The sequence below is a fragment of the Dermacentor andersoni genome, chromosome 5 (genome assembly GCF_023375885.2).
Source record: "Dermacentor andersoni chromosome 5, qqDerAnde1_hic_scaffold, whole genome shotgun sequence".
In the NCBI taxonomy this organism is placed as follows: Eukaryota; Metazoa; Arthropoda; class Arachnida; order Ixodida; family Ixodidae; genus Dermacentor; species Dermacentor andersoni.
Genome location: NC_092818.1, coordinates 118,243,636 through 118,251,784, shown reverse-complemented (window position 1 = coordinate 118,251,784; position 8,149 = coordinate 118,243,636). Strand labels below are relative to the sequence as shown.

At 45.6% G+C, this 8,149-nt stretch overlaps 1 long non-coding RNA gene across 1 annotated transcript; it reads left to right on the top strand.

Annotated features, from left to right (window-relative positions):
* Positions 1-629: 629 nt before the first annotated feature.
* Positions 630-7,808, top strand: LOC129384778 (uncharacterized). Its single transcript, XR_008612422.2, has 3 exons — positions 630-716; positions 5,550-6,725; positions 7,727-7,808. It is a non-coding gene; the product is annotated as an uncharacterized lncRNA (long non-coding RNA).
* The last annotated feature ends 341 nt before the right edge of the window (positions 7,809-8,149 follow it).

Below are 8,149 nucleotides of genomic sequence, written 5' to 3'. Positions count from 1 at the left end.
ACCTATTATTTCGTGTGGAATGGCGTTGCTCGATTGAACACGGCGATTTATTCCGAGCTTTTCTTTTTATTTGCTTGCGTGCTTGTTCAAAGTTTGGCGTGCGCTTCCCATCACATGTTGCGTGACCTAGCGCACGGCATTCATTGACTAAAGGTACACTCTAAAAACTAGGAAGGGTGTCGCAGCAGTGAAGCTGCCGGTTCACTCTTCAAAGCGTCGTTTTACTCTCGCAAAATGTCGAGGAGAGTGAAATGCATTGTTCACTCTGTCACCAAGGAGAGAGTGAAATGTGCTTTTCACTCTCCCCTTCAGAGAGAGAGAGTGAAAAGACTCTTGCGACAATAGAAAAGAGAGACTCTTGCGGCAATAGAAAACAAAACGTAGCGTAATCTTCTGCTTCAACTGTAGGTGGCTGGCCCCGAACATGGCAATGTATCATTCATGCACGCTGAGCAAAGAACACATCGTTTTGCTTCTAAGAGAACAGGCCGCCGCAGTTCAAAGGAACGCGTAGCGAGCGCTCTACTTTTTCCCTCGGAGTGGCTCCACCGCGCGCGCGCGCGCTCAAGATCGCGGAACAACACAGCACCGGAGAGCAAAGGCTAGCCGAGCGAGCAAAGGCCAGCCGAGGCAGATCGTGTGTCTGCCATCTCGCGTCGCCACGAAAACACGACAGTCGTTCGTCATGCCTTGGATATAACAACAAATCCTCCACGGTAAGTGAATTCTAACTGAGGTGCACATTCTCCGTATGTCATGCTATCGCCAGGAAGTCGTCGCTGCGCTTAGCCGACGCGATTGACAAAGGACTAGGCGTACGCGCTGTCTCTCGATGTCAATCGAAAAAGCCAGTCGTCGCGATAACCGCATGTGATTTTATCACTTTGCCGTTGTCCGTAAGAGCTTTAAAAATCGCAAACGCTGCCAGAAATATGGTATGTTCAATAAGACACCAGGCGAGAGGACGCTTAAAATGGTTAGTTCACCAGCCCGTGATTCCGAGCCTATGCGGAGCGTGATTAGCGTGCGTTTTGTGTGTTTGAATTTATTCAGTTTGGCAGTCTACTGTGTACGGAACGCTGTTGAACTAAGGAATCACATAACAGAAGGCGTCATTTTGCTGGCAGCATGCTTTTTTTTTATAAATAAACCGCGCGCTTGACGGTGTCTCGCGCAGGGGGAATCTGCGACCACTGAAGTTACGTGCAGCACCAGTGCTAGTTAGAAACTTTGCCGCAGGCATTCAGCTGCATGCTGCAAGAGGTCAGTTGGGCGCGTTATCTTGAACTTACTGAAAACGCATGAGGAATCCATGTTTTATGCTGAAAAAAGTATAAACCCCATATAAGCGATCTTGCGCGCGGCAGCTACAAGCGACGCGACGGAGATGGCTGTCGCATTCGCTCGTCGCCTACAAGTCGTACTCCGTGCGAGCGACGATTTTGAGCGACGCCTCCCCGGTGTTGCCGGCATGAGGGCTGCAGTCACGCGTGACGCGTGCTTTAGTAATTTACGTTGATGTATTTTACTATAAAAAGTAGCATAACATATTTCCGGAGGTCTTGCAGTACGTTCTTATCCTTGCACGTATAAAAATTGAATCATTTGCTCGTTCCGCGCAACAATCGGTAGTATTTGAGCGATGTATGTACAGGCGCTCCCAGAATAATTCGGAACGCCACACACGCGGCCGCTCGCCGGCGGAGCGCACCCGTGGAAGAAGTAGTACCATGGTCTGCGCGTGCGCGGTCTCCCTAGCGAGCAAGGTTGGCTCCCTAGTGCATCTAGTTTGTGTTGCCTTGCTCCAGAACGGTAGCCCTAGGTGCCCCTCAACGTTTTGTCAAGGGGGGCTGGGCCGGTGGTGTCTGTGACAAGCTGTGTCTGCGCATGCACTCGAGTTGGAGCATAAGCGCTCGTGTCTGCATGTTCACGTGCTTGGCCCCTTTTTTTTTCATTTTTCGTGCGGGCCGTATTTATCATTTGCTAAATATATTTATGGTAGGTTACCGTGACTAGCGCTGGCAAAGGGCGGCGTTTTCGTCTGATGCAACCGTGATGATATCGGCGGCTCGATTGATAAAGGGATACGAACATATTTAAACAACGACAGTTACGCGAATTCCGCCCTATTCCTATCGAGGCAACATGCCGAAAAGAGTGCCGATGAATGTGCGGAGAAATATAATTAAGCTCAGTTCACAAGGTATACCTCAACGTGAGATATGCCGCCTCACAGGAAAGTCTATAAGTGCGGTCAACCGAATAATCCAAGCATACAGGGATGACAATGGCCGACTCAAAGATGCAGCACGATCGGGACGACACCGATGTACATCGGAAGAGTCCGATCTTCTTCTTGTTGCTGCAGCCGTTGCTGATCCTTTTCAGAGCGCCCGCCAGATCAAGACAGCCCTCAACCTGCAAGCTAGTGAGGAAACAATTAGAAGGCGCATGCGAGAGGCTGGTCTTCGTGGATTTGTCGCGGAACAAAAGCCACACCTTACGGAGCACCAAAAACGCCGGCGCCTTGAGTTTTGCAGGGCATATGAGCGCTGGACGACTGCAGAATGGAAGGAAGTAATATTTTCAGATGAATCGACATTTTCATCTAGATGGGACCAAGAGCGCCGCGTATGGAGACCATATAACTGCAGGTATTTTCATTTTCTTTCTGATCTTTTAAGCACAAATTCTTCGGGCGCGCAAAAGGTATTTCATCTGAAAAGACCATTATCTATTCCCTTCTTTTCGTGTAGATACGATCCTAGGTATGTTTCTGAGATCCACAGCAGCGGCCGCTGTACTGTCAACGTTTGGGGAGCAATTAGCAAAAGAGGGCCTCGGTCCGCTAATCCGACTGTCCCCATCGTTCACAGCTGAAGCTTACTGCGACATTCTGGACTACCACCTATTGCCATACGCTCTGGACAGGCCATTTAAAGATGGCTGCTACTTGTTCCAGCAAGACCTGAGCCCGGTGCACACCGCCAGAGCTGTGGAAAAACTTCAAGAATGTGGGGTTCGCGTTCTTGACTGGCCTCCGAAAGGTGCAGACTTCAATGTTATGGAGAACGTGTGGGGCACGATGAAGGAAAGCTTATCCAAGCTGAATCTGGGAGGGGCCAGTGCCGACGAGCTCTGGCTCGCCATAACGCGCGAGTGGAAGAGCCTTGGTGAGAGGAGGGACTTCGTCGATGCGCTCTGCGAGTCAATTCCACGCCGCGTACAAGCTGCGCTTCGCGTGGACGGCGCATTCGCGAGATATTGATAGCGGAACACGCCAATCGCTTGAGACGAAACAGTTACGTTTCGATTCTTTTTTTTTTTTTACTGTGGAAAAAATACACCCCGTGTTATTCCTATTATTTAGATTTACTATGTTCTCCTTACTACTTTTTTGCATTCAGCTCACACAGCCTACCCTGGATTATTATTGTATATTTCCTCTGAGCAAAAGAAAATGAGTATCTTCGCGAACAAACGCCGACTCGCGATCAATACGTAAGGATAATCGCTACCAATGGTCCAGATTCCGTGATTGATTGGCGCACAATATATACGAACCACGGAACGGGGTGCGTCAATAAATGAGTAGAGTCGTGAAGAGTTCATAGAGTGACCTTTGCATGAAGTGACTTCCTGTGCGTGAAATTGGCCTTGATGAATGTGCCGCGTTATTTCATTTTGTGAACTCTTTTATTGCCGCTATCGCAGACACACCCGTTAAGAGGGGTCATGTAATAGTGGAAATTGTCCTCGTATTACGAAGCTAGTAGTAACACGGATAGGGAGATATTTTACTAAGAGCTAATACTTCGCAGGACAGGCTAACACGGTGGAAAAATAAGGCAGCGTTGCCGTGGTAGCCAAACCGCCCCACTAGCACGTAATCACGCAAAGCATTGCTATCTCCCAGACGGGATGCAGACCATGGCGAGAATGCGCTGCAAGGAATGCAGGAGCCTTTATTTGTAGATAACGGTGCATGCATGCTGTGCTACAGACATTCATTCGCCCAGCCCCCATTGCACAATGCTAAAGGGCACCTAGCGCTACCTTCTTGGAGCAAGGCAACGCCAATCTAGATGCACTAGGGAGCGAAACTTGCTCGCTAGGGAGACCGCGCATGCGCAAATCTTGCCTGTATTTATCCGCCGGCGCGCTCCGCCGACGAGCAGCTGCGCGTCCAGCGTTCCGAATTATTCTGGGAGCACCTGTACATCCAGTTCCGGCTTCGCGCTATTGGCTAGTCGCTCATAGCACTTCTGGGCGACGAGCGACGATTTCTAGATTTCCAGAACCGAGCCATCTGTTCAAGCGACGGCCCGTTTTGTCGCTCGAAGCCGTCGCTCGTCGCCGTCGCGCACTAAATCGCTCTCACAGTGTTTATCCTTAAGACTGAACTGTTTTTGCTCATGTTGAAATGGTGTGATTATAGGTCTGGTTTTGTCTCCTGTTGCGGTTTTCGTGCACGGTGCGAAACTGAAAGGATGCTTATGTCTACGAACTCGGTGAATTGTCGAGCAGCTAGTTACGCATCGGCATCGAATATAACGGCTGCTGTGTGGAATTACAATTGCAGGGGCGCTTTGCATACGCTTATTGTTTTGGACATGCCTGTGCATTTGCTAATATGAGTTGGCGTGTCAGAGTTATGTCATATGAACAGCTAAATCAGCCTTCCTCTGGGGGTTACAAGCGTAATGTGTGCATTTTGCTATAGCATGGCAGATCAAGATGTGTTTATCGCTTGAATATATTTAGTAGAGAAATAAAATATCAAAATGTTGCTTTAATTCCGTGTTACCAGTCTGTCGTACACAGAACAATAGGTTGGTGTAATAAACTAATAACTGCGGTTTAACTGCAACTTTTACATGCCTACAAGAATCTAAAATGCTAGATTTCAAACTGCAGCAGTAGTCGGGTCTGTCAAAAATGAACTCCACTGCGCACCTCATGCATGAAAATAAGTTCATGCCTTTTAGTAAGCTTAGATGCAGGCCGCAGTGAACTTGTTAGTATTGAAATGTGGGTAAGCTTGCCATAACAAGCCTTGTTGCCCTTTTTTATAGGCACATCCATATATCCATTGAGCTGAAGGACAATATTTTCATCCCTACTGAGCATCATGTTTGCAGCTATAATCCTCAAATTGTGGCTTCAGCAGTGGCACAACCAGGGATGGTGCGGGGGGGGGGGGGGGGGCACAATGGGCACGTGCTTAGGATGTGTCACAAGTGGTGTTTGCGATACACCAGACTCATGACAGACCTATGACGTCTGAAAATGACCAATATTCTATTCATTAGCAGGAGTATTCTAACATTCATGAAAAACAAGGATGAACTGTGGTTTATTTGTTTTTTTGCTTAAATCTAAAAATTGAAGTTAGTTTAGCAGTTGACTGTTGCAGTCATTTGGATGTTTTGCATGCATTTCACTAGAAAGACTAAGAGCTAAGACATTTTTATTGCCATGGCCTTGACTGTCTTGATGTTGTTTTGCACCATGCCCTTGTGTTGACTTTTGCATACGATATTTTTCAGGCACCCGCTTTATATAACGCAAGAAGGCAGCTGCAAGGACACGAGGATGTGAAAGAGCCAGTGCAGCGCGACTTCACGTAGTGCAGAGGAGCCAATGCCAAAAAATCAAAATACATTGGCATGTTATTTGGACAAGAAAACTAGTATGTGGGTATATTGGGTGTACCATTTGACCAAATGTCAACAAAATCAAGATACAGTATGTTACACGAAGATGAAAATTCTCACGTGCTCCAGGCAGTCATCTTAACATGGTATATTTATGTAATGTCTCTGATTGGAAAGTCAAATCAAGTATGCTCTCTGGAGACAAACACATAGCAGCAAGTGTCATTGAAAAGTTAAAAATGTGTTTTAAGAAAGCTGATTAGTTCTGAGAAGTGACTGCTTTTTGTCTTGCCTCTCAACAGATATATCCATGTGATAAAAAAATAGTGGTACAATGAAATTGCATATTTGCTTAGCGACATGATACATACTTGCAATGAGCACGGTGCCTGTGTTTACTATAAAAAGCAACAGCCCATGCTTGGTTAGGTTAGGCCCACTACAACATGCAGGCATGGGTGATTGGCGCTTTTTTTATTTCTGTGTCGTGAGGTTTATTGACGTGCGTATAGGTGCAGTGGCACGCAGTATGGCTAGTACAAAAAAGGGGGGGGGGCAGATATATGTAGCTCACTGTACACGACACAGGGCAAAGGAAATCCATGTTCAGCAACTATGTTAAATGCCATGTACGTAAATTTTACAACGCTACTCGTTCGAAGCGCGCACAGGTGCATATTGAAGAAAAGTTTCCAGGGTAGATAATTTAGTTCGTAATTTACACTAATTTCGCTCTAACCACGAGACATAATAATTTGAATATACTGCACGGAAAAACCTAGAGCGAATTAAATTGTGTGTCAGCTTCGTGTGTATACATATAGTCTTTCCTATGCATTAGGTTTTTTGCGTAATGCATTAACAGTTGACAGCCTATCTTATGATGTGTACTCTGTTTACATTACAGTTGGTTATTAGTTTACTCGTTTGTTTTGCGACTGATGAAATGCTGGCATATATATATTTTCAACATTTGACATAACCCTGTATGTTTTGCAGGGACAACCCAGGACGTGCATTTCTCAGCACCCAGTCAACTGCCAAAAGTGACTCAAACACAGGCCACCAGTAAGTGGACATCAGTTGCAATTTCACATTATGCAGTTGGTGGCTGCCTTGTACGGAGGCTTCTTTTTTTAATGAGATGGTGATGTCGTTCTAATGTACATTTTGACCACAAAGGTGCGATCATGTCTCACAGAGGCATATATGGTTGCTATTCTCTGCGAGGGACGTGTTCTCGTGTTCGTGAAGCATTTGTGTTTGGCAGTATTGTCGCCCAATGAGTCGGATATAAACACTGTAACTCGCCACTGCCGGCAAGTAGTTGCGAGAAACAATATATTATGACGCTGCAAAGTTATTTCATTAATTCGAAGGAAAGTTTTTGTTGCTATTCCAGGTAAACATGTCTTTTTCTCACAAGTTATTTAACCAAACTGTGGATGCGTGAAATTCGTGACTTATGAATCGATTTTAATTCATCCTTTAGTAATGCTTCTAAAAGAGACTAGAAATAGCATGTGACTACCTCTGCAATCAGCAGACCATACATTTACAGTCATAAGTGGCAGTTCCATGCAGTCTCGCACTTTATATAACCTTTCCTTTCAGCAACATTGGAACTGGTGGCTGCGTTTTCAGAAGTGCACTTGACACTGTATATGTATGTGTGAATTCGGTTTTCTTTGTATGTGTCGGCTCACTGACAAACAGTGCAAAAATCTGTTGTACCATGAGCCTGACGACGCCTTCTGCTGCTAGAAATGCGGCACTTTGTATTTTATAGTACTGCATGACATTTAAATCAAAGCTACCACATAAAATGATCAAGAAAACTAACCGCTGTTATAGCTGTTTTCCTCAAAGCACCGATGTTTCAGTAGTATTATCCCTTAGTGAGTGAGAGATTGGGGGCAATTAATCGTGTTAGTGTTTAAGTGGTGTCCTAATTATGTGCATTTGTTCCAACAAAGTTGTCTAGATTACTTTATTGTGTAGTGTAAAGCTTATGAAACCATCAGCAACTACTGAGTTGCTAACACGCATGTGGATTTGTCGCTATACAGGTGGAACTTGGCTGTACCACTGCAGTGCTGCGGAAATTGCCTTCACCAGCGGCTTTGCAACAGCTGTTTCGCAGCATGTCGGTATGTGTTAATTTATAATTATGTTGGGATGGGCTAGTATTATGGACCACTGCTACTCTGTATTGTGACAGATCCATATGATAAGGGATGTAATGGGCACAGCAAAAACCTTTGAATTTTTTACTATGGTACATAAACAGGCTCTCCTTTTCGTCACTGGAGCAGGAGAGAAGGGCATGCAGGCACTCCTGAATGTACATATATTTCAAAACATGAGAGAGACACACACACACACAATTAAACTAAAGGCAGGGACATTCCATCTTTCATCTTGAATTGAATTGTGCAGGGCAAAAATACAACACAGACCACAGAGAAGCACACATGTTAACAGGTTTGATA